Source organism: Ursus arctos, unplaced genomic scaffold, assembly GCF_023065955.2.
Source record: "Ursus arctos isolate Adak ecotype North America unplaced genomic scaffold, UrsArc2.0 scaffold_13, whole genome shotgun sequence".
Taxonomy (NCBI): Eukaryota; Metazoa; Chordata; class Mammalia; order Carnivora; family Ursidae; genus Ursus; species Ursus arctos.
This window is the reverse complement of record NW_026622797.1, coordinates 30,862,706-30,887,019: the sequence shown is the minus strand read 5'-3', so window position 1 is coordinate 30,887,019 and position 24,314 is coordinate 30,862,706. Positions and strand designations below refer to the sequence as shown.

At 36.2% G+C, this 24,314-nt stretch overlaps 1 long non-coding RNA gene across 5 annotated transcripts in view; it reads left to right on the top strand.

The window, feature by feature from the left end:
* Positions 1-24,314, top strand: part of LOC113259452 (uncharacterized) — a 351,228-nt gene that overhangs the window by 105,021 nt on the left and 221,893 nt on the right. The window contains exon 4 of one of the 5 annotated variants that reach the window (XR_008958944.1): positions 11,377-11,446. The exons of the other annotated variants lie outside the window; for them this stretch is intronic. This is a non-coding gene — a long non-coding RNA (uncharacterized LOC113259452). The remainder of the gene's footprint in view (positions 1-11,376; positions 11,447-24,314) is intronic. 5 annotated transcript variants of the gene reach the window in all.

The window sequence follows — 24,314 nt, the reverse complement described above, 5'->3', positions numbered from 1 at the left end:
ACCAACATGGTTTCATAAAAAGAGGCTCATAATTATGTTTTAAAAGCTCTACACCTGCTTCTTTCTGTGATGTTTAATCAGGACTGGACTGAATATAGCAGACATAAAGGTATCACTTAAGGTCCTTTAAAGAGATCGTATTAGCGTTCATATTTATTTGATATTGTTTAACTTTTAAAATGTATTTCTTAAAACAAATTTAGAACAGCCTTTAAGGATAAGACCATAAATATTGTCCTTTATAAAGTATCTACCCCTTATTTTGAAAATGCAAAATACTTGGCTCATATATATCTTCTATTTAATCCTTTTAACTACTCTGAATGGTAGGCATTAATATCCAGTTCTTAAAATGAGAATCTCAAGGCTGTAGAGATTAAGTAACTTATAAACATTTGCACTAGGTGTAAGCCAGTCTTACTGAAGACCCCCACTTTTCCTCAGATACCACACATTGCCTTCTCATATACGGACTTGGAGATATATATATATATATATATATATATATATATATATATATTTTTTTTTTTTTTTTTTTTTTTTTTTTTGAGAGAGAGAGAGAGAGTGAGTGCATGAGGGTGGGGGGAAGTCAGAAGGAGAGGGAGAGAAAATCTTAAACCACAAACTCTGAGATCATGACCTGAGCCGAGTCGGACTCACAAGCAAATGAGCCATCCAGGCGCCCCCAGGCTTGAATATCTTGAATAAGGTTTATCATTGAGGCTACTAAGAGAAATTGCTACATTGACCTAGAAAGTTCAGAGAACGGACAACAGAATGAGAAACACTATAGTTCTTGTTGCTGTTGTTTGGAATTACTGGGTTGGAATAGCAGAAGAAAAGAATTCAGGAGACAAAAAGTAGTTTTAAGTGGTAATTAGCTAGCTATCTCAAAGTATCTATGGGAATGACATCACCAGGGAAGAAAAGGGTAAATATTTCAGCAGACGATCTACCTCAAGGCTAATAGATCTAAAACAAAAGGGTCATTGATAATCGTCCAATTCCTTTTCCCGGCTGTAGTGCTGGAAAGAGCTACAGGAGCATAAGGCTGGATTGTTTTGCAAGGGCCAGCTGACCTGCAGCTGGTTCATGGTTAATTGCTGGAGCCTCATTGGAGATATAAGTAGTTAGTCTTTGCAGTTTCACGTACCTGAAGAACACAAATGTTGATATAGTGAGTCAGGGAGAAGTTCATTTCTTGGACCTTTTTTTACATATTCACCATATGAATACTGAACAACTATGATTCGCATGGAAAAATGTGTCGAATGACAGAGAAACAAACATATGTAGTGGTTCTTGAGCTCTTGATTCTGTGTCACAAAAAAGAATTCTATCCCTTCTGCCCCACTGACCAGTTTCATGATTTCTGTCAGTGCAATGTATGTAAAGCTCTTGGGACAGGGTTCTTGTATACATTAAATCAGTGCATGTACAGCTGACCTTGGAACAACATGGGTTTGAACTGCATGGGTCTGCTTGTAGACAGATTTTTTTTTGATAAATATAGTACAATATTGTAAACATATTCTCTTCCTTATGACTTCCTTAAAAACATTTTTCTCTAGCTTACTTTACTGTATGAATACAGGATTTAATACATTATAACATATAAAATATGTGTTAATCTACTGTTTATATTATCAGTAAGGTTTCCAGTAAATAATAGGCATTTAGTAGTTAATTTTGTGAGAAGTCAAAAGATACAGGAGGATTTCCAGCTGTGCGGGAGGTCAGCACTCCTAACCCACACATTGTTTAAAGGTCAACTATATATAAAACACTTGGCATGGTGCCTAGCACAGAGTAAGAAACCAAACAGTAGTTGCTATTAATACCTATGTTGTAAGATGTAGCGTTCTGATCTCTGACTCTTTCAAAAGGAAAGCAACATCCAGATTGTCTCAAGTGAGTCTTCGTCTCCCATTATTGATCCCAGGAGGCCACTAAGCAGGGTCAAATGGGAGAAAAACCAGGGTCTGACTTGTAGCTGCCAAAAGCTAGTATTTAGGTTTGGTCCCCTTTAATCTGGCCAACCTGGTGCTTCACCAGCATAAAACTACTTCCTCCCAAGGTTTTCATTTGCAGAAACAAGAAGACCCTTGAGGCTAATAACTAGATATTTATTTTTAAATGTTTTAAAATAAAAATAATAGTGTGAGGCTTTTGCTACAGCTTTCTTTCTGAAATGACCCTTGACAGGAACTGGAAATAGTTCTTGTCAATGCAGCCATTATCTCTTGTGACCAAACGGAATGTGGGAGGCAGAGTGGGATTTCTGAGTTCTTTGTACATAGGAATAAAATGTCTGTCATTTAGTTAAAATAAATTATTGATTTTTAAATCAAATCAAAATATTGAGTCAAACAAGCAGGTACTGTACTTGAATTTTCCCTTATTTGTAAGAACTGTTTTTCACTGTTTTATGAATAGTGGGGAAAAATAGGGGGCTATAAATAGCAAAAACGCATTTTGGGTTCCATGAAACCCATACAGGCAAATAATTATAGGACAGCCTGGGGAAAAAACCTTAAATTACCATCTTTTCCTAGGAAAATGATTCTCATTCTTGCCTTATCAGATAAGCAAGCTGACAAAATGCTCAGAGGACTTAGGTCCCCTTCTCACTGGAGGCCTGTGCACCAAGCTCAAACCATTCCATCCACACTCCAGTGCTTTCTCCTCTTTCTGGGGAACCTGGGTGTTAAGTGTCCTCAGCATCTCCCAGGGCTCAGGCTTGGGAAACTGGAGAGCACGACAAATGACTGGGTTAGTGGGAAGGGAGATAGAGGAAGCTGGACACAAGATGCTTGCCATTATTTAGTGGGTCAAGGTTTGATTTCTTCCAGTGATTGAGATGATACAATTTGGGGTTACTGTGTTGTTGCTTCAAGACCTGCAAAATTTATATACCTGTGGCCTGGGAAGAAAGAAAGGAAAAGAATGGGCAATGCATGATCATATTAGCTTCTTGTTTAAATTTCCCCCAAATCTCTAATTGTTTCAAGAAATAACTTCCAAATCCTCAGCATGAGAATCGGGGAGTTTTCTTGCTCTGGCTTTCTACCTGCTTATCCAGTTCCTATGGTTGTCTTTCTCTCTTTGAACCTTGGGCTTCACATGTTTTACTCATAAAAATAGCAATATCACTGCTGTGTATCAGAAATGTGTTTTTCTGCTTTGAATGTCCTCCTTCTAGAATGCTCCTACTTCCTTTATTTCCTAGGCTAACTGATCAGTCATCATTTGAAACATGCTGCTCAGCCGTGAGTCTGGGTTGTGTGTACTTTCTATGTTATTTCAAAATATTCTTTACTTTTGTCAGTCATTTCATTCATCATATTGTAATCCTCTGTTTTATTGCCTGCATCTTCCACCAGACCAGTGTCTTTGACTTTATTGGTTTCATGCAACAGGTGGAGCCTCATCAGTGGTCTGGTGATTCTGGTTCACAGCAAGGATTAAAACCCACGGAACTAGAATGAACGCTCCGTGAAGACAGGACGGTTGACTGTCTAGTTCACTGCCATACCCCATTTTCTAGCTCAGTGTCAGAAACATAGTAAATGCTCAAGAAATATCTGTGGATCAAATGTCATTGTAGCCCCAATGCTTGATACAGTGTCAAACATAATTGTTGTTACACGAACGAACGAACGAATGAATGAATGAATGGGTGAATACCTTAAATTCTACAAGGATTATACAAATTAGTAAATCACAGACTTTATTTTTGGGAAGTTTTAGTTGGAGGGGAATGAGGGGACTTGGAAAAGCACATATGCTGGTATAATCACTTATACAACCAATGACAGAAGTATTTACAGTGGTTGTGATGATTTCTTAGGGAGAATCTCTCTCATGTTGAGAATCCTTCTTTCTGAATGCAGAAATTTTCCAAGTGGTTTGGCAGATGTCCAGTTAATCGAAGCTTTGCGCAAACTCTGTTTAAGTTTTTAAGAAAACTGCTAAATCTTCTGAGGTCATTCCAGACCATTTGTCTTTTTGTGTTATGCACTAAGGCAGGAAATGTTTTCCTCCGTTTTGAAATGAGCAATTCAGGGGGCTGGTAAAGAATGTGTGCGGTGGGACTCGCTATCAGCCCCCTCCAGCTGTTTACCATGGTCCTTTTCATTCTTAACAGGGACATCAAGTTCTTTTGGATACTAGTTATGGTTTTATACATAAGACAAAATAAACATTTCCTGGAGGGCTTCAGAGGGTAACTACTCTTAGGTCTTATCTTGCATTTTCCTTCAATCAAAAGAGGAAAAAATAAGATTTAATTTGAGAGAGGTCTAGCATTTATCAGGTTATGCTGTAGTCAGTTGGTACATTAAAAATTCTTTCTGAAAGCAGAAAATCAACTTTCTCCATCTTGCACTGCTTAATTTTTCAGGCTGGTGAATTGTCATGGCCCCCACCCAAGGTCATCTGAGAACAATAGTACCTGAGTCATTGACATTCTTAAGGTCTTGTTTAGAAGGGGTTGTTTGGAGCTGCTGTAGTCTGACCTGAGTCATCTCACACTGGGCCAGGGAGGCCAAAAAATTGGAGTCTTACCAAAGGAGTGCTTGTTATTATAGTGAATCTCCAGAAGGAAACGTAGTTAGTGCTAAGTGAACAAGCACTTTGCCTCAGATTTACTGTTGGACAGGGACAGATCATAACCTTTTAATCAGGATAGGCTTAGATTGAAGTTTTTGTACAAAATAAATTTGCTTCTGGTAGAATTTGCCAGAGAGACCGCCCTGGGGGAAGGTTCGATGGTTCAGTTGGAGATCATGGGATTTGGAGTCAGGTAAGACTAAAGTTTAAATCCTGTCTCTGCCATGTACTGTGTGAATTAGGTAAAATACTTAACTTCTTTTGGGCTCAGGTTTCTCATCTATAAAATAAAATAACAAAGAAATGCAAAATCACTAATTTTGTTAGATACACGCTTGCCTAAAAAATAGTTAAAACTATGTTATGTGCCATACAAAGAGAAACAGTGTCCTCCTCCTAACCAGGTATTATAATCCATATTAATACAGAGAAGCATGTAGAGAATGACAAACATAAGAATAACCTTGAATAAGGTGGAACAAAAGACTATGATGGAAAAAGCATTGAATTTGGAATTGAAAGACCTCATTTCTAATCTCAACTCAAGCTTTGTGACTTGAAGCTCACTTTTAAAATAGAAATAATATTTGCCTTCATATTATTGTTTAGAAACTCAAATGATATAATGTTTATAGATCTACCTTGAAAGTGTTAAAAGCACAGGCCCATATTAATTATTAAGAAGGTTGTATTTTTTCTCCTACTAACCAAAACCAATGTAGTTTAAGAGTGGGGAGTGGTACACAGTTGGGGAAGGGGTATTTTTTCAGAAGCCAGAAAGGGAGATGGTGATTTTAGTTACAGTATGCTAACTGAAAGCAATGTTTGCATTTTCTCAACTGCCCCTTAGAAGCAGAGCTAAACTTTATGTAGACAACCCAGTGTTTGCTTAGTGAAGCAGTTAGGTGGGGCTGAGATAAAGACCTGCTTGGAAATCTTGCATAAATTTTGTATAGTGTGCTAGTGAAAAGGATTGTGTCCTGTAAAACTATGGAGGGCAAGATTGAGGACTTAAAGAAAATAGAGGTTTGTGGAAAGAGTAATAAAAATAGTGTATATATGTGTTTGTTTAAAAGTCACAGTTCAGGGACACCTTCAGCTCAGGTCATGATCCCAGGGTCCTGGGATCGAGTCCCACATGGGGCTACGTGCTCAGCTGGGAGCCTGTCTCTCCCTCTGCTCCTGCTCCCCCTGCTTGTGCTCTCTCTCTCTCTTTCTCTGACAAATAAATAAATAAAATCTTTAAAAATAAATAAGTAAATAAAAGTCACAGTTCGCAATAGTTCTTGAAGGCATCCACACTAAAACAGATAGAATTTATTGTTAAAAAGTTGCTCCAGTAGGTAACCATTTTTCTGACTGTCCTGAATTGTTCTGGAAGTCTTCCAAAACAGATTTTTCCATGAGTCATATGTTTTGCAAACTCATTTTAAAGCTTTTAGATCCTATTGACTTGGAGCTTAACATTTTTTGCCCTTATATTATCATTTTGTGAATTTCCTGAAGTATTAGGAAAATGTGTTGCCCTTCTGTCTGGGCCTGGTCTTCAGTCCACATACAGAGAAGGTAGAACGTAATTAGGTCTCCCTTTGATACCATATGCCCCTTCTCTTTGGGGGCAGGATGAGGGAGCAGCAATAGCTTTTGGGCTTTTTTGTTGGAAAGGAATCAAGTACACAAAATGTAGGTAAAAATATTGCACATGTTACATTGTCATTCAAACGTAAAACTGCATATTCTTATGACTGTAATTTGAAGCCCACATACAGTGAGTCACTCATCTGGGTGGTATCTTGGGAAATAGTCTGATATGTTATTGTGAATGGAGAAAACACTGAGTTTATCATTTATAGGCATTCATTTCAAGTTAGTTTATCAGAGAAATCTCTGTACTTTCTGATCAGTTTTGCCGTGAATCTAAAACTGCTCTAAGTAAAAAAAAAATAATAATAAAGAAAAGAAAAAGGAAAGAAAACAAGCAAAAAACAAAACAAAACAAAAAACCCCAGAAGCACAGCACACTAGATGAGATGTGAGAACAAAGGACCATGGAAGTTTTGAGAAGGGAAAATTCTATCAGACTTGGGTTTGGAAAGTAGGGGAGAGAGATCAAGTAAAAGCTCAGTGAGATGTCAAATCGGAGATTGACCTTGAAGGAGAGATCTTGGTGTGGGGAACAGAATGAGCAAAGGCACTCAAGTGGGGTAACACTCAGGGTACGTAAGTGGTGTGGTGTGGAGTGGTTAGATTGTAAAGATGAAGGCGGGTGATTGGAGGCAGCTGCCGTCATCTTGAATATTTTTTCCTGAACCTCAAGGGGAAATTGAACTCGACACCATGTTAATTAGAAGATATTTTAAGTGTTCTTTATCCGTATTACTAATATGGGACATGGGAGAACTAGAAAAGAATGAAAAATGAAATGAAAAAATCAATGAAATCATACCTTTAATATTCCTATTTAAAATGTTCTTTGACTTTAAGCCTTTTTTTTTGCTTTATAAGTGTTATTTTCCACATTTACTTTAGAAGTATTTCCTTGGATATTTTTCTATTTCATTAAAATATTAGCCACCCATTATTTAAAAAGCAAAATCATAAAGTCAAGAGAACATAGTATTTGAATGAAGAGTGAGTTTTTAAGCTTCTCTTTGTTTAGTGTCACATTCATAAATTGGAAAAGAAATATTCGTCTGGCTGAAATGTGGGAAGGAATCAGAAAATATCAACCCAGTTACACCTCTAGATTTCAGCAATGCACCCCACTGAGCTATGAGGCATCGGAGGGCCCTGTTTGTTCACCACCAGAGCTACCTTCATAGCTGCTCAACAAGTATTAGGCTGTTTCTAATTAAATAATTTAACATGTATGTGGAATGATCTGACTATTCAGATAAATACTTTTTTAATCTCCTTTCTTTTGTATATAGTGTTGGTTATCTACTAGGAAAACACTGTCTTAAGCAGAAGCATGTAAGATTGGGAGGTGATATTTCTACAGTTCTTTTCCAGGAAAACTATATTTGGTAAAGGTTGAGATTTAGAAATCTATTTCAGCATCAATAAAATCTTCTTACAGGCTTCAGAAGAGAACCAAGCCAATCATGCTTCACTCTCACTTGAGTCTTTCATAGTGGGCCTTGTTAACACAGTTTGAAATCAGGCATCTTCAATCATATAAAGTATTTGATCAAAATTGTATATTCTATTATATTCTTTGTGGATAATCTGTGCAAATGTACCTGGACCCTAGAATGCTTCGGCTCTGCCAGCAGGCATCATTCTGGATGCTTAAAGAAGCGTGTCTATACAATGCCTGTCACAAAATCAAAGATTTTGTTTCATTAATGCAGACTGATTTTAATATTATTCTAGTGACAATGTAAATAGAAGGTAAAATGGAAGTCTAAATACTCACATACTAGTTTTCATGTTGAATAGGAAAAAAAAGAACAGTATCTTTGCTTCTGAGATCTTTATAGTTTTCAAAGCATTCAGAACTTTGAATGCCCTGTATGAGTCCTTCTGTCTATACATGGATATCTGAGAATTCATTAACAGCTAAAGAAAAGACAGACTTGGAAATGAGTTTGGCAAGAGAAGATATTTGAATCCTGGGGCCTGTGGACTATGTTTTCCATCTTCTCCCCTTACAGTGTTTAAAAAATGAATTATGTGTCAGATGTTATATTTTTATGTTATGCTTGATGTAAGGTTGACACAAACCAGATGCATGTAACACTGAGGGTGAGTTTATAGGAGTCTTGTTGTAAAAACTAAAATCTAATTGTTAGTAACAGTTAATAAAGGAGTGTGACAACGGGTTATATAAAGACGTATTTGTAAGATAAACTGATTTCTTCATGTTATTTAAAATTACTTGTGGATACCAATTTGTCAGATATTGCCCAAAGTTCTAAGTGAAATCAGAAGGAAGGCTAGAAGAAATAATATATTAAAAACACACTATTTAACTGCTTTACCTTTTAAGAACTCAAGAGGTATTTCAGAGAAAATTGGAGACATCGTAAACAAATTCAATACTGTTGCTTCTATCCATTGACATAGACAATACTGTGATCTAAGGGTTGGCCAAAATTGATGCCATGTTCTATTTCATAACATGGCTTTGAACAACTTCAGTGATTTCTTAAAGACTATATTGTGAGTGAATTTTTTAACATAGTACAAGTGTTTTGTATTTTCTCAAGGATTAATCATATTAAGATGTAGTTTTCCAGATCTTTAAAAAGCAAACATTATTTAAGGGCCTATTCATTAGGCACTGGAAATAGAAAGATAAACAAATACTGTTTCTGCCCTCATGGGTCATACCCAATATGACTTTTCACATGAAGAGTCAATCCCATACTACCAAAGAAATGACACTCTGAACTGCTCATCAATTATACATTGTCTTGCAGAACAAAAAAATTAGCCTAAAGAAAGGTTTAGGAAAGACCCAATAAAGATAAGAGCAGAAAATAATAACAAAGCAGAGAAACATTCCATATGGAGGACTGACACAGCAAAAAAAAAAGATCAGTTCAGTGAAAAGACTAATAAATTTGACAAACCTCTGATGAAATTGATTAAGAAACAGAGAGAAGTCACAAAAAAATACTACTGGGAATGAATGGATGCTGCACACATTGAAACGAAAACAAGAAGGTATTATAAGCAAATTTTTGCCGGGAAATATGGAAAGTTATATGAAATGGACAAATTCCTGGAAAACCACAATTGATTCAAGAAGATACAAAAAACATTAATCCTATAACTATTAATAAAATCAATAGTTAAACATAGGAGACTGTCACTTCCAGCCATGACAGAGCAGCTGGTAGTGGATTGCCCTCTTACTAAAAACAACTCTAACACAGAGGTAAGTACACGAGACAAGTGTTTGTTTCTAAGCATTGAAGAACAGGCTGAGATAAAGGAAAGACATAAGATGAGCCCTATTATTTCCCCAGTTTGGGGCTTGGGACAAATTCTTGACATATCACAGGATAGGGAGCCCAAGCAGATACAGAGTCTTGCTGAGTTTGGGGGGCAGAGATTGGAATTTGGGGCTGCCGGAAGCAGCTGGAATTTGCAAGCCAATCTGTGTGAGGATTCACCTTGGATCTTTGGCTGGAGGTTAGCCAGGCTTGTATAAGGCAAGATTCCATAAAACCTACTGGGGATATGCTGCAGGGCTGAACGGTGATGCCATAGGTTGTGCATTGCTGAGGGATGTTGGAGAGATGGCCCAATCAGAGAGCAAATAGAAGATATATGCATACAATATTCATTGTATGTTAAATCCATGTACCTGGTAGTGTGTGCATTCTCTCTCTCTCTCTCTCTCTCTCTCTCTCTCTCTGACTTGTCTATATGAAAGTGTGGGTGCTCCCCCAGGTCCCACTGGAGTAATTCCTAAGAACAGAGTTATCCATTATTTATCCAGTCCTACAATTATGAAGTTAACATTTATTTGTAAAGCAATGGGTGAGAAACACCACCTGATTTTTAGATCTAATAATCTTAATCCAGTATTAAAGCAGATGAAGTTTGAATTCAGATTATTCACATTATCTTAAAATTGATTTGGGTTTGACAGTTCTCAAAACTAATTTTCTAATGAACTTTCAGCTTTAATTTTTAAGAATTAAGATTTCAAGGGAAATTTATTTAGTTAACTTATTACTTTTGTTTTAAATATCATTTTTTTTTTGCTATGTACAGAATCCTTTGGTATAGAGTTGAAAACATTGAAAAGACTTTTAAAAATCAAGAACAAAAGGAATTAGATTTTTTAGGAATAATTTTGAGTTTAAGTAGAAAACTATAATATTCTTGAGTTGAACAATTCCCCTAAATATTTTCAAACTTGGGAAAATAAAAAGTAGTCATTATTTTATTTAGAGTAATGTTACTATTAGCACAGTTAAATAATAGTAACATAGCTTGATCCTAAGACAATGCAAATTATTAGTATCAGGCAAATAGTCTTGAATTATTAGCAGTGGAGCAAAACCAAGAAAAACCTCATGGTATAAAATAGCCTTGACACAGTGGCTAAGTGTACTTCACAGCTGTTTGGACTTTTCAAGAGTCCTGCTATCTTTTAATGCATACTTTTAGCTTTCTGTAGTGCGCTGTGTGTATTTATGGTCATTCATGCTGAATGGAGAACAGTTTATGTGTGTTTACTCCTAGCATCTAAGCAACTTTACTGGTACTTTTTTTTTGGTCACTTTCTATTAGCTCAGATATTGCAAGCCTATTCGTACAGGAAGGGGGAATAAAAGCTGTGGAGTGGCTTTCTGTGTTACCTAGAGATAACAAATCCATTCATAATGGTGTATTAGGTTTAAAAGGCCTTATAAAGAGTATGTTCTATAAAGATGTGTATGAGAACCAAGAATATATGGTTGTACCTTTTATTGGATGATCATTTTCCTAATAAGCTTGCCAGATATTGGTTTTTCCAACTCTAGCATATCGAGGTCTTCCAAGCTCCATGTACCTAATAAGTAGAATAGATACTCAGAGGTTTTCAGTTGTGAGATGTATCAATCTCCTATGTTTTTGACTCATCCTTTTCATTTTCTAGCTCTAAAAAGAAACCAGTTTCCCACATATTATTAAAAAACATAGCCTGCAACTCTTGCCACCTACATCAGCTGAAGATTTATATATCAATATGTGGAATTTACCTATACATTTTAGACAAATTTTCTTTTTTTACTTTCCTTCTCCTTTTTTTTTCCCCCACAGATCCTGCCACAGGTTTATTTGTACAAATAGCACAAGAGGACACCAGCTTCATGCAGACAGAAGCCCAGGGGTAACACCAGTCCTTCCACGGAACTTTATCTGCATAATTTTAGGACACCTGAAATGAGCGTATATTCCTTCAGATAGGGTATTGTTTGCTTTAGCCAAGCATCCTGGGACATTATTTACTTAGTAACACTTAATTATTTTCAGCTTCTTAGATCTCACAGGTAAAAAGTTTGGACCCTAAACCTGTAGTTTTGAATACCTCTCTTGCCCCCTAATACTCACACAAAGACTAAGAAGTTTTCTTGATACTTATCAGGAGATAAATATTTTCTAGACTCTCTCTCTTGCCCCAGCCCTGAAAGGTCCTGCATTACCGCCAGGATCTACCTCTTATCTCGCCATTTTGCAAGCATCTAAAGTTAAAACGCATTGCCTGTAAGTTCTTGAGATAAGCAAATGCCCTCAGGGGAAGGTTTCATTTCAGCCTTCATTTATCCCTCCATTAACTGCTTCCTCTTCCTGGTAGGTCCTGGGCGGTTTTCCTTCTTTCTTTCTTATTCAGCAATACTTCCTCATTTTGGAAAATGTTTACTTAAATATAATAAACATACAGAAAAATGCACAGGTTGTGAGTGTACAGCTTGATGAGTTGTTACAAACTAAACATGTGCATGTAACTATCACTTAAATCAAGAAAAAGAATATTAGCAAAGCCCCCAAAACCTTCTGACCTCTCTAAAGGCATCAGCCACTTGACTAGGATAGCCTCTGTTCTGACTTCTATTTTTATAAATTAGCTTTGCCTGTTTTTGAATTTTAGGTACATGGAATCAGACAGTATATATCCTTTGTCTGTGGATTTTTTTGCATGTCATATTTCTGATCCTTACCCATGTTTTCATGTGTATAGTAGTTTTTTTTTAAAATTTGATCAATATACTACAATTTATTCAGTCTATTTATTGCTGGACAGTTGGATTGTTTCAAATTTGGGGCTATCACAAATACTGTTACTGTGAGCATTCTTATAAAAGTCTCTTAGTGAACATATATATTCATTTCCATTGGTATATAGCTTTGAGCAGGAATTGCGAGGGTATACATATATTCTTGGGCTCTTTTCCACAGTGGTTGTCCTAATTTACATTCCCACCAGCAACGAAGGGAAGTTGCAATTGCTCCGGGTCCTCAGTAACATTTGGTATTGCCGGGTTTGCTTGCTTGCTTGTTTGTTTAAATGTTACCCATTCTGATGAGTGAGAAGTAAACTCACTGCTTTCACTGACATCTCTCTGGAGGTTATTTTGAATACCTTCCCAAATGCTTATTAGCCAGCTATTTGGCTATGCTCTTTAATGGAGAAAAATTGGTCTAGTGAAGATAATTTGCTTATTTATTTGTTTATTTATTTATTTATTTTTCAGGTTTCTTTTTATTCTGGACATGAGATCTTCATCAAATATATGTCCAATATCTTCTCCCACTCTGTGACTCTTCACTGTCATAGTGTTGTTTTGATGAATACAATCATTTAATTTTAATGAAATCTAGTTTTTCATTGTTTTCCTTACTGGTGAAGGCTTTCCTTGGTCCTATTTAAGAAATCCATCCCTCCTTAATTCATGAAGATATTCTTTTATGTTACCTGCTTAAATCTTTATGGATTTGCCTTTCAATATTTAGACGTCACTGTTCACATGGAACTGATTTTTGTTTGTCATAAATCAAGAGACCATATATTTGACCGACTGTTTCTAGCTTCTGTCTTTTGATCTGCTGGTCTGTTCTTGTGTCCACACTGTCTTATTTACTGTAATCCCACAGGCAGTCTGTCATCTGGCAATGTGAGTTCCCCAACCTTATTTCCCTTCAAGAATAAACGATTCTTGACCCTTTGTGTTTTCATATAAATGTTAGTACCAGATTTGCAATTTCTGTTGAAATACCTATTTTGATTTTATTTGGATTTTATTGAACTTGTAAATTAATTTAGGGATATTGAAAGTTTTATAATATTGAGTCTACTAGTTCATGAATATTCATTAAAATCTTTTAAATTTCAGCAATATTCTATAGTATTATATAGAAGTCTTACACATCTTTTGTTAAATATTATCCCTACATAGTCAATTTATACTCTTATGTTACCATTCTTTTAAAACTGCATTTTCTGTTTTTGCTAGCTTATGCAAATACAAATGATTTTCATATCCAGTGACTTATTAATGCTATCGATAGTTATCAATAAACATTTAGACTTTCTACATTCACAATCATGCATTCTAATTCTTATATGTTTTACTTTTTTTTCTTTCATTATTTTACTGGATAGTGAATAGATGTGGTTTTTTCAAATACCTTCATTCTATTTCTGAAGTCTCAGCTAAGCGTTCAATATTCCATCAGTAAGAATTATGCTTACTGTAGGTTTTTGTGGATATCCATTATCAGGCTAAGGAAATCCCTGTCCATTGTTGTTCGCTAAGAGTTTTTATAATGAATTTCTCTTACGTGTTATCAAAATTCCTGTTCAGTTGTTTTGTCTGATGTACTTTTATGATTCATTTTCTCAGAAAGGTAAAAGTTTAGTTCTGTGCTTGAGTAAAACAGGCAGTCATCTATCTGGTCAGCATGTGGGAGGTTTTAAATGTCTATTTCTTTTAAAGACTTCAATCTAATCCTCCTGTTTTTAGTTCACCCACTGTCCTCTCCCATGCATTTTTATACCCCCCACTTTGGGAGCACTTAACGCCTTTAATTCCTTATAGTTTCCAGGAATCCGAGCCCCAGATCATCTCTCTCTCATGGCTTCCTCATTCCTGTTCTCTTTTACTCCAGCCCTGTTGACATTTAGTATTTAAGTTTCTGTAAGTTGCTGAGTTATTTACCATTATTCCCTCAGCTTTCCGGTCTCCAAAATTGTTCTTCATTCATTTGACAAACATTTTTAAGTTAGGATGGCCAGATTTAGCAAATAAAATCACAGGATACCCAGTTAAATTTGAATTCTAGTTAAACAGCAGACAGGATGTATCTGTGCTAAAACATTATCTGCTGTTTATCTGAAATTCAAAGTTAACTGGTCATCCTGCATTTTACCTGGCAGTGTTATTATGGGTACCTGTTGAGTTAAATATTGTAGATGTAGGTGATACAGTGGAGATGAAAAGTGTTCAAAAATTCCTGCTTTCAGGAGTTTACCTTCTACTGGTAAGACAGATATTATGCATAATAAGAAAATTATATAGTATGTTAGAGAATGATAAATGCTATGGAAAAGAAATGAAGCAGACTAATGGATATCAGATATATAAAGATTGGGATTGCACTTTGGGTGAGTGGGAAAAAGTATCAATGAGAAAGTGAAGTTACAGCACACATTTGAGGTGTGTAATTTTGGGGAGCAGTGCACCCCAGGCAGAAGGAGCAGCCCATGAAACCCAAGGCAGGAGTATAGACAGTATGTTTGAGGCAGGAGGCCCTTGTGGCCCAAGAGGGTTAGCAAGGGTAGGAGTGGTAAGATAAAGTCAGGAGGAGGACAGGAATGGGAGTCCAGACCAGGTAAGGCATTGTGGGCCATTGTGAGAACTGGGCTTCTCCTCTTAGTGAAGGAGGACAGTGGAATGTTCAAACACGAGTGATGTTGTTCAAAGACATGACATTGTTAAAAGAAGCAATCTGGCTGCTATGCTGAGAATGCGCCATAGTGGGTTGGGAAGGCCAGGGAAGAGATTACTCCAGGAATCTAGGCAAGATAGGATGGTGGCCTTGACTAAGGTGGTAGCAGTCAAAATGGTGAAAAATGGCAAAATTCGGAATGTATTTTGATGGTAGATCCAACAGGATTTCCCAATGGATGGGATATAAGTAGAAGCAAAACAGTGGGCCCATGGATAGTGCTGTTTTGGGTTTGAGCAATTGGAAGGATGGTTCAGTTCTGCACCATCTCTCATCTATTTTAGTCTTCTCTTATTTTTATCCTCATGACTTTATGCTTGTTTATGTCCTTTAGTGATAGTTTAGAGGGGCTTTGGGTTGAAGCAATGATAAACCTGTGTATTTAACTCAACATGTTGTTCCAGAAATCCATATGGTTATTTTGATAAATTAATTTTATTTAATTTTGATTTGTGGGGAAGAAACACCTTTGGAATTTAACCGTAATGTGATACCTTATTTTTAAAAAGGTGATGGAAAATAAATGTCCATGACCAAAACAATGTGGCTCATATCCATGGAACACATGATTCAATTAGAACTTCCTTGTATTTGGTTTCCGTGGAGAGAGATTATTTTTTACCCTTGTGCCCCTGCCAAAATGATATCCATGAATTAACTCTGCAATTAAACTAGTCCATTTTCATATTTTGAAAGTACTGATGGAAATCATCCAAGACCTTTTATGTGCCCAAAGAGATACCACATACCCTGCATAATTCCACAAGGAGTTAGGAAAGGTCCAACTGATCAGAGCAGATATGTAATGCTTCTCATTGAGAAATATGAGTAGGGTCTTTCAAAAGAGTTGGAGAAATATAGAAATTGTTATAATCAGTACTTTGTTACTGGTTTTTTTGTTTTTTGTTTTTTTGATCAGTACTTTGTTACTTAGCTTTTTAAAGCTATTACTGTCCAGTTACAGCTTTTTTTTTTCCTGCTTTGTAAAAGAAGGTCAAAACTTAACTGGGTTTGTTGATTTCTTTTAAGTGTGTCCCATATCTCCCTGTCCTTTCCATGGCCTAACATGATCAACTAAAAAAAAAAAAAAAAAGAGAAAAAACAAATTATCATATATTTTAAAACTATATACTGTAAAATGTTCTTTCTACAAAACCCTGAAAACTTTAAAAAGAGTAATTCGGGCAGCCTGAGGCATTCATTGAGGATCAATATGATAGCTTTCATTTATGTCGAGAATCAGATATACCTTCTGAACACATTAAAAAATAAAATTCTGCAGGTGAAAAGTACACTTACTCGCCTTTTAAATCTTTTCAAATTGTTGATACACGTGGGAATAGTCAGAGAGCCAGAATATTCAAGCTTTATCCCCATTGGGCCTCCTATTTCATAACTGTGTGTTAAATAATTTGTGTAATCTATCTCAGTGGCAGTATGCTAATTGGAATTCTGTTTATATTTCCTGTTGTCATGCTTCTCAAATTGGAGTAACCGAATCTCTGGAAAACCATGCCAGGTTGCTGGTGGATGATACCCCAGAATGAACGAAGTGAAATTTCCTGGAGCGTCTGTCTTGGAACTTTTTGTGAAAACTTTCTCTATTTATATATTGCAATGTAACACAGAGTGTTCGTAAAGGAGACATAAAAGAAATTTCTACTAACCACAGTTTCTTTTGGACTTTACCTCAACCTACCTTCCATCTCCTCTACTATTTAGACAAGTTGATATAAATATTGGAGCAGCTCATTTTGGAAGTCTTCAGGAAGATTCCTGTGATGCTAGCATGTTCTTCAGATATTCCTAGGGTTTGATACCAATATCATATTTCATGGCTCTTGTAAAAGTGCAAAATATTCTAGAATAGCTTTCAGGGTACAATGTAAATGTCTAACTATCCTACTAAGTTGGCCAATCTTCCTTTTTACCAGAACATGCCTAGTTTTGTCTCAAGTAAGTCGATTCCGTGACTTTGGATGACATTTTCAGTCTTGTACAGAAAATAATTATAACAGATATGAATTGAGAGCTTTCTTTATATTAAGAGCCCCTCTGTATTCTCTCTTTTAACCATCACATCACTCCTCTAAGTTAGGTATTAGTCTCATTCATTTTTTAAAAATTTACTTATTTTTATTTAAATTCAATTAATATATAATGCATTGTTGGTTTCAGAGGTAGAGGTCATTGACTGATCAGTCTTATATAACACCCAGTGCTCATTACATCATGTGCCCTCCTTAATGTCCATCACCCACTTACCCCATCCCCCCACTGCTCTCCCCTCCAGCAACCCTCAGTTTGTCTCATTCATTTTTACAGGTGAGAACCTGGGCACAGAGTGGTCAGGTTGCATTCTCAAAGTCATACAGCCTAGGAAGAGAAGGATCAGGATTTGAACCCAAGTGGTCCTCTTTGAAGGCCCTACCTACCTTTAAACATTATTCTTTGTCTGTGAATAATCTTGAGTTAACACACTCCTTTATTTAAAAAAGCAAATGAAATCTTTATAATTACAGATAGAGGGTTGACTTCTGCAACGTGATGTGATCCTTAGTTAACTGGTAGGATCCAGCCACACACATACTCAGCTTGCACAAACAGCATTAACTTAATGCACACTCAGAGCTGCATGGTCAGTCCCAAACCACACTATGAAGTTGATGAAATTCATGTTCCATTTTCACAGGCCTCAGCTTCCACATTCTCAACTTTTCTTGGCACATTCTCTCCAACTGCTTTCTAGCCCTCCCGTCTTGTGTAAATAGAAGAGAATTTGATACCAGCCTTTATAGTGTGGTTGATGGATTCCACTTTACATGGATGTGAATGAATTTCAGTAATGTGTGTTATCTCAAATAAGCATCTTCATTCAAACCTTTGGTTTTATGTCTAATAGAAAGATTTGAGTCCATTAAAATACCAGCCTTAGTAACCATGTGGTAAGATAATTTGAGAGTGGTAGACCTTTGATCTAACTCTATAACTTCATAAGTTACTCTATTTAATGAGACCGATAGAGGGTAAAGGTGGCCTAAGGAAACAACGCCGCACAGTTTTCTTTTCTTATTTAGACCTACCCTCCTTTGGTGAAACTAAGGCTAACAGTGACCCATCAGTTGAAGTATCAGATATTTTCCAAGAGTTTCTGGGGGCAGAAGAGCACATATCTCGCTGTTATTCTTTTCTGCCAAGACTAGAACAGGTGTCAAGGGCATATCCATTCCTTCTAGATAGTCTGCCTACCATCACTGCCTGTACAGAGGCTTCAAGATCAAAGAGTTCAAGCCTCCTGTTCATTCTGGTGTGGTGACATTTGGTACCCAGCATCGAGGTTTCATAGAAACCCTGCTCTTGTGACATCCTGAAATGCCTATGTTTTTATTACTTTGATCTCTGATAAGAAGCTGCTGAAAAGAAAACCATAGTCCTTATTAAAAGAGGTGCTGCAGTGGAATTTTCTTCTTGCACATGGTTTTTCTCTGTTCATATGTTTATCTTTCCCACTGGACTCATTGAAGTCATGGACTGTTTCTTTTCTCTTTGCCCCCTCAGTGCCTTGTAGAGCACTTGACACAGAGTAATGTAAATGTGGTATAAAGGAATTAATGAACGAGGAGTGAATAAATACATTTTTGTTGAGTCTATATACAACTTAAGCCTCTGTAGGAGTATGTGTAGAATAATTCTCCAACAGAAATTATTTATACTGCAAAGTATCCAGTGGTATTAGGCAGCATAATTTATGCTACTAGAATAAGATATTAGCTTAGGCAAAATTCATACCGTTTATTAACAATAATTTAGGACTTAGTTTATAAGTGAGTACTAATTTTAGAATATTTAGAAAAGTTTCATTAAAAACAGGCGGAAAATCTGAATAGACATTTTTCCACAGAAGAAGTAGAGATAGTCAACACATACATAAAAACGTGCCCAGCATCACTAATCATCAGGGAAATGCAAATCAAAACCACAATGAAATATCACTTACACCAATTAGAATGGATTATCATCAAGAAGACAAAAGATAAGTGGTGAGGATGTGGAGAAAAGGGAACCCTTGTATACTCTTGATGGCATGATAAATTGGTACAACCACTATGGGAAACAGTATGGAGGGTCCTCAAAAAATTAAAAATCCAGTAATCCCACCTCTGGGTATATATCCAAAGGAAGTGAAAACAGGATATTGAAGAGATGTGTGCACTTCCATGTTCATTGCAACATTATTCACATAGCCAAGATATGGAAACAACCTAAGTGTCACTAGATGGATGAATGGATAAAGAAGATGTGGCATTTATATGCAATGTAATATTCAGCCATGAGAAGGAAGGAAATCCTGACATTTGTGACAGCATGGATGGAACTTAAAGGCATTATGCTAAGTGAAATGAGCCAGACAAGGAAAGACAAATACTGTATGTTATCACATATATTTTATATATATATATAACTATGTATATATATATAACTGTATGTATATATATATATATAACTGTATGTATATATATATATACACATAACTGTATGTTATCACATATATTATATATACATAACTGTATGTTATCACATATATATATAATATATGTGATAACACAGTATTTGTCTTTATATATATATATATTGTCTTTATATATATTTGTCTATATATATATACATAACTGTATGTTATCACATACATATAATATATGTGATATATTACAGTATTTGTCCATATATATATATATATATATATATATATATATATATATATGGCCAAACTCATAGAAACAGGCAGTAGAAAAGTGGTTGTCAGGGATTGGGGGTGGGGGAAATATGGAATGGTTGGTAAAAGGGTGCAAGCAGTCTTTCAGCTACAAGATAAATAAGGTTTGAGGATCTGATGTGTAACATGGTGATTATAGTTGATAATACTATACTATATAATTGAAAGTTGCTAAGAGGGTGAAACTTAAATGTTCTCATCAAAAGAAAAGAAGAGAAAAGAAAAGGAAAAAAGGAAGGGAAGGGAGGGAAGGGAAGGGAAGAAAAGAGAAGAGAAGAGAAGAAAAAAGAAAAGAAAAATAAAGAAAAAAGAAAGGGAGGGAGGGAGGGAGGAAAAAACGCGAGGTGATGGATGTGTTAGTTAACTAAGTGGGGATGCCGTTTCACAATGTCTATACATCAAATCAGTATGATGTACAGTTTAAATATCTTACCATTTTGTCAATTATACTTCAATAAAGCTGAAACTTAAAACAAATGTACTTGGCAGTGTTGTTTTCAGAGAAGGTGTGGGTTTTTTGTTGTTTTTTTTAATGTTTCACTGACTCCTTTAATAATACTTTTCATATCCATTTCTTATTTGATCTTTAAAAATTAAAATCACTTGTCAAAATCATTCTTACAACCTGTCATATCTTAATGCTATGTTAATCACATGATATTCAAACTTGTCTGAAAGGAAAGTTTGCCTTCCTGTTTGGAAACTTACACAACATTCTGCCCACCAGATGTCAATGCTTCTTTGGAAACAGTTTTTGTATGGTTTCTCTTCTCATCGTGCAAAGAGCACAGTCTGTAGTTTAAAGATCTTGACATTTTTAACATCTGGGGGGGACTTAAATCCAGGAAACTCTATGGCCATAATGATAAGGATAAACAAAGGGTATACCAAAGGTAGTCTTTCAGGAGAGACTATTTCCCTCCACTTTCCACTTAGAGCTAAGAAGTGAAATGAATAGGGAATTGAAGGATAACCTATAAGTCTGAAACAGCACTTTTCCAGGTGCAGGAGAGGATGTGAAATTGCTGACATTGGTTTTAAAAAGTTCAGACTGTAAAGAAAAGGGAAATAGTACCTGGAATGGTGGTTTTTCACTGAAGCTAAGATCAAAGCTCATCGTTTCTAAGTATAAAGTAAATGGAGGCTTTGGGAATTGCTCTAATTTTAATATAAGACAATTTTCTAATTTTTGTTCACTTTCTACTGACTCATGCCTCTGTTTGCAGTTACATCGATTTGAAATGTCTGTATTTGTGAAAAAAATAGTTTAACCACTTGTCTTTTAACTGGGTAGTATGATAATTAGCAGTGAGGTCCATTTGTTTAACATCTGGACTACTGTAATACTAATTAGAAATGACAAGTATATTTTTTAGATCTTCATGTACCTTTATACACCGAACCTTCTTTTTAAAAAAAGATTTTTTATTTATTTATCTGAGAGAGAGAGAACAGAGCAGGGGGAAGGGGGAAGGGAAAGGCGAGGAACAGGGAAAGAGGCAGAAGCAGACTTCCTGCTGTGCCAGGAGCCCAGTGTCGGCTTCCAGGCTGATGCGGGGCTCCATCCCAGAACCCCAGGATCATGACCTGAGGCAAAGGCAGATGCTTAATGTACTGAGCCACCCAGGTGCCGCTACACTGATACCTTCTAATATGTCTTATTGTACTTGTCACACTGCAGGTTGTGACATAATTGGTAGCCATGATGGAGGGATTTCATTTCTAGATTTAAAACATAGAAGAGTAAATGTCCAGATCTTAAATGAACTCTGCCTATTTTGACAATGGGAAATGAAGTAAAGATTTCGCTCTGTTTTCCTTAGTATGTGGAAACTGTGAAGGTAGACTGAGCCTCAAGTATGGTTCTGGGCCGCTTCAAAACCCTGCCTTCACCTTTTATATTTTCTACCTCTTCTGCTCTTTGAACTGCCTTGGCCCTCTTTAAAAACAAGTGGGTCAAGATCTTTTTTATAAGTTCCACTCCTTAGACTTAGACTTTATAAGTATGTGAGTTATCATCACGAATTTCATGACTAATTATGCTCTGTGCAATTAATCAAGTTTCCATTTTATCTGGGGATTTTGATGGCAGATGACACAGCTTGGATGAGTGATTAATTGGCCAGGAGAAAGGTGGTCTCTTTGGGCTAGATTGATAGGGTCATGGGAAATACCACAATGCCAAGAAGCTGAAATGAGCCAATTCCCCCAATAAAAATTCTTTGAAGACTATATTTACATTAGAAAAAAATATAGTCAGACATGTGTATATGCTTCTTACAGGGGCAGTTTACATAAGCATTTTAATAACCCCTTTGGATATCTGCTAAACTTTGGTAAGAATGAGAATTGAAATGGATATTCTCATTTTGAAAGGGGTGAAGGAAGGCATTTTTTTGAAGTAAAGGCAGTTTAGAAAATTCAATATAAAAACAGCTTTATTTAGACACTCTGTGAACTTTGTGTAAAAATTTAAATGCCCGAAATAAAACATTTGTGCATGCAAGTCATTAGGGTTTGACTGACACAGACTTTGAGTTAACAACAACAACAACAAAAGTAACAAACTGTTTTGGGGCGTCTCGTGACTCGAACACTACAACTACTACACTTACATTTCCCTGGTTTGGGACAGGTTTACATTTCTTAGAACAGGAGTCAAAAAAACAAACAAACAAACAAACAAAAAACCAACTCTAGGACAATTGTTCCGATCACTTTCCTATTTCTGATTTCAGGAAAAACTTTATTGGTTATTCATGGTTAAAAAGTAAACCAAGGCACATTAAAAATTTCAAGGTTATTTGAGCATGCATTAATTCAAGTTGGGCAGTGCCAAGCCAAAGATGATTAGAAGAGTCCCACCCATAGGAGGGAGGCACAGGATTTTTATAGAGAAGACACCAAACCAAAGCAAAGAGATGATTCGATTGGTTATTGCTTAAGTGGTTGCCTTATTTGGGAAAGCCTCCTTCACTCTTTGTGATTGGTTGTCCTGAAGTTTCATTGTTTTGGATCCAAGTGCATTGACTCTGGCTCAGATTTTGGTTCACTGCTGCATTAGAGACACCTCAGTATGCTGGCCTCCTTGTTTAAATACTTTAACAACATTATAGACATAAGCTACTATTTCTGATTTGCACTATACATATGAACCAGGCTAGAATTCAAACTTCTGCACCACACTATTCAAAAGTAAATATCATCTAGCATCACTGTTGTATATCCAGTTATTTCTATAAATCATTAGCTCTAAACAGGTTTATTTATGCTGAGACTCTTCAATCTAGAGTCATTAAAGCTGTGTATTCAGAAAAGCATACAGCATCTAACCTCCCAACTGTGGACTTAGGGATTCAGGTCAAGAAAAGAATTGTATCCACACAAAGCTGGAGATCACGGTATTGTGCCGTTGAGTTTGAGGTGTGGTGATCTTGGTAAAGGCAAGTTATCTAGGTTTAAAAAACACGGGAATCCTTTAGAATTAATTGTATTTTGTTACCACAGTAAAGAGACGTAAGTTTTCATCATGCACTTTCTCCTTAATATGTAACAGGAATGAGAAATATTTCTAGGTTCAGAAATTGAAACCTCAAAATCCCCTTTACAAATATGATAATAGTTTAGTTTCCTGATAATTAAACCAGAAAAATTTGCAGTTGTACCTGTCTTCATGTACTTGTTTCTTATATTCAAAATGGATCAGTTTCTATTCAAAGAAAAAAAATACCTGTTCATCTAATAATATGGATTATCTCTCACACTCACTTCTTTGCATGGTATAAAAAAGCACAAGTCCAGACGTCTATGGCCATACCACCCTGGAAGTGCCTGATCTCGTCAAAAAAGAACGAGTCCGTTTTCTTTGTTCCTGAGGGGTTTGTTTTGTTTTGTTTTGGTAATTGATTCTATTGGACTCAACGTGGTGTTGTCTGTATGTATTTCTAATTGCTGCTTGCTATTGGCTTTCTAGCTGTCCTTCTGAACAGACCTTTACATGAACTATATTTGTTCCTGGAGAATGCAACATGACCACATAGATTTGGTCAAAATAATGAGCATTCCTTTAAAGGCCAGCTGAGAGAGAAAGGATTTGCTCAGCACATTTTTACCACCGATGCAACTCCCTACCCCCCTCTCTTTCTTCTTCCTTTTTTTCTCTCATACAAAACGTCACATCATTCCTAAGGATGAGAAACTCACAGGCTAAAAATGTAAGGCTTTCTCCGTGTCTGGAGGAAAATTTTGTCATTTAAAATAAAATAGCTCTGACCAGGCAGGACAGTCTTCCTGAGTATTTCATTCCTAGGACTGTTTGCATTCTTTCCCAGTGAGCTGGAGTGATAGGCACCAGACCCTATTTATAACAGGCAAGATGAGCTATTAAACTATTCGGTGCTGGTTTAAGAATAAAAGCTTCAAGTGATTGGTTGGAATTTGTGTGCCTCTTGTCAGCAAGCATCCTTTGCCCTTTTGG